The sequence below is a fragment of the Elephas maximus genome, chromosome 6 (assembly GCF_024166365.1).
Source record: "Elephas maximus indicus isolate mEleMax1 chromosome 6, mEleMax1 primary haplotype, whole genome shotgun sequence".
In the NCBI taxonomy this organism is placed as follows: Eukaryota; Metazoa; Chordata; class Mammalia; order Proboscidea; family Elephantidae; genus Elephas; species Elephas maximus.
Window position 1 is genome coordinate 14,635,588 of NC_064824.1, and position 2,362 is coordinate 14,637,949.

Sequence of the window (2,362 nt, forward strand, 5' to 3'; positions counted from 1 at the left end):
GACTCCCTGGGGACATCGCTTTTTTTTTTTTTTTTTTTCTCGGCTTCTTGTCTCTCTCTACCATCTGCATGTGCTGTTTCCACCACTTTTTATGGGCTGTTCCACACTGCTCAGCTGTGAAACCACCAGCACATGGCTTCCCCAGTCTACACTGCCACTCTAGTGGGCTCCCTTGGGGCATTTTTTTCTCATTTTCTTGTATCTCTCTAACTTCCTTTCCTTTCTCCTGACAGCTTGGCTACATGTGCCTTTTGTTGTTGTTTTTGTTTCTTATCTTTCTCTTCCTTCCTTCCTTTCCTTTCTCCTGCCTACCTAGCCACATATGCCATCTCTGCCCTTTCTTGATGGGCTGTGCCACAATGCCTGGCTGAAAGCCACCAGCATATAGCTTCCCCAGGTCCACACAACTCTATTGGCAGGCTCCCTCAGTACCTTTTTTTTTACTTCTATTTCTCTGTCTTCTTTCTCTTCTTTCCCACACACACTTAACTCCACACATCACATCCTCCCCCTTCCCTCCTACCTATATGCACCACACACAAAGCCCCACATCCCTGAAAAGCACAGAGGTGGACCACTGGACCCCACCCTGCACTGCCCCCCAGCCCTGCCCTGTCAATCCCAGTACGTGCTGCAAATGACCCATACCCGCCCCTTCCCCTCCACTGGACCTGCCCTGCTGCACCTTAGTTGAGTGACCAGCCCTGCCCACCTGGACAAGGTGGTAAGAAGTATCATGCCCATAGATGAGCAAACAACAAAGAAGCCCAGCCTGCCTGCACAGACATAACAACAACAAAAAAAAAGCAGGACAAAACAAAAGAATATACAACCACTAAATGAAGAAAATAATTCCTGAAAGTCCAAAGACAACAGACAATATCAAAACATATTTTTTAAAAAACAGGACAGGATGGCTCCAGAAAGCATCCAAAATAAAATACCAGATGACCTTCCAGTAGAAGAAAAGGCACTGGAACTACCTGATAGGGAATTCAAAACTCTAATATTCAGGGCTCTCCAAGAGATGAAGGAAAACACAGACAAAAATGAGGAAAAACTAGACAAGATCATGGAAAATACAGACAAAATCGTGGAAGGACAGACAAAACAACAGAAGAATTCAGGAACATAATACAGGAACAAAATGTCAAAAAAACTCACAACTAGTAATCATACAAAAACAACAATTAGAAATTCAAAAGACAAACAACAAGATTTCAGAAATGGACAGTGCCATAGAAAGTTTTAGGAGCAAATCTGAAACAATGGAAGACAAGATCAGTGAAATTGAAGACAAATTATTGGATACCACTTTGAGGAAAAAGCAGAGAAAAGAGAGAAGAAAAATGAAGAAACCCTGGTTACAAAGTGGGATACAATCAAAAGCAAAAATTTACACGTGATCAGAGTTCCAGAACAGGGTGGGGGGAGGGTGGAAAACACAGGGAGGATCGTTGAAGATTTGCTGACAGAAAACTTCTCCAATATCATGAAAGATGAAAAGCTAACCATCCAAGAAGTTCAACTAACCCAAATAAAATAGACCCCAAAAGAAAATCACCAAGATACATCATAATCACACACGCTAAAACCAAAGACAAAGAAAGAATCTGGAGAGCAGCTCGAGAAAAACAAAATGTCACATACAGAGGAGAAATAGTAAGACTAAGCTCCGATTGCAGTCAAGAAGGCAATGGAATGTGTTTTAGTCATCTAGTGCTGCTGTAACAGAAATACCACAAGTGGATGGCTTTAACAAGAGAGACTTATTCTCTCATAGTCTAGTAGGTTACTAGTCCAAATTCAAGCTGTCAGCTCCAGGGGAAAGCTTTCTCTCTCTGTCGGCTTTGGAGAAAGGTCCTTGTCCACAATCTTCCCCTTGTCAAGAAGCTTCTCAGGTGCAGGAACCCTGGGTCCAAAGGATGCACTCTTCTCCTGGTGCTGCTTTCTTGGTAGTATGTGGTTCCCAACTCTCTGCTTGCTTCCCTTTCCTTTTATCTCTTGAGAGACAAAAGGTGGTACAGGCCACACCCCAGGGAATCTCTCTTTACTTGGGATCATAGAGGTGACCTCAGTGAGGGTGGTGTTACAAATCCACCCTAATCCTCACAACATAAAATTACAATCACAAAATGGAGGACAATCATACAATATGGGAATCATGGCCTAACCAAGTTGATACACACATTTTGGGGGGACATAATGCAATCCATGACAGGATGACATATATAAAATCATGAAAGAAAAAAATTGCCAACCAAGAATAATATACAGTACAAAACTCTCACTCAAATATGACAGCAAAATTAGGACATTTCCAGATAAGCATAAGTTAAGGAAATATGTAAAAATCAATAAA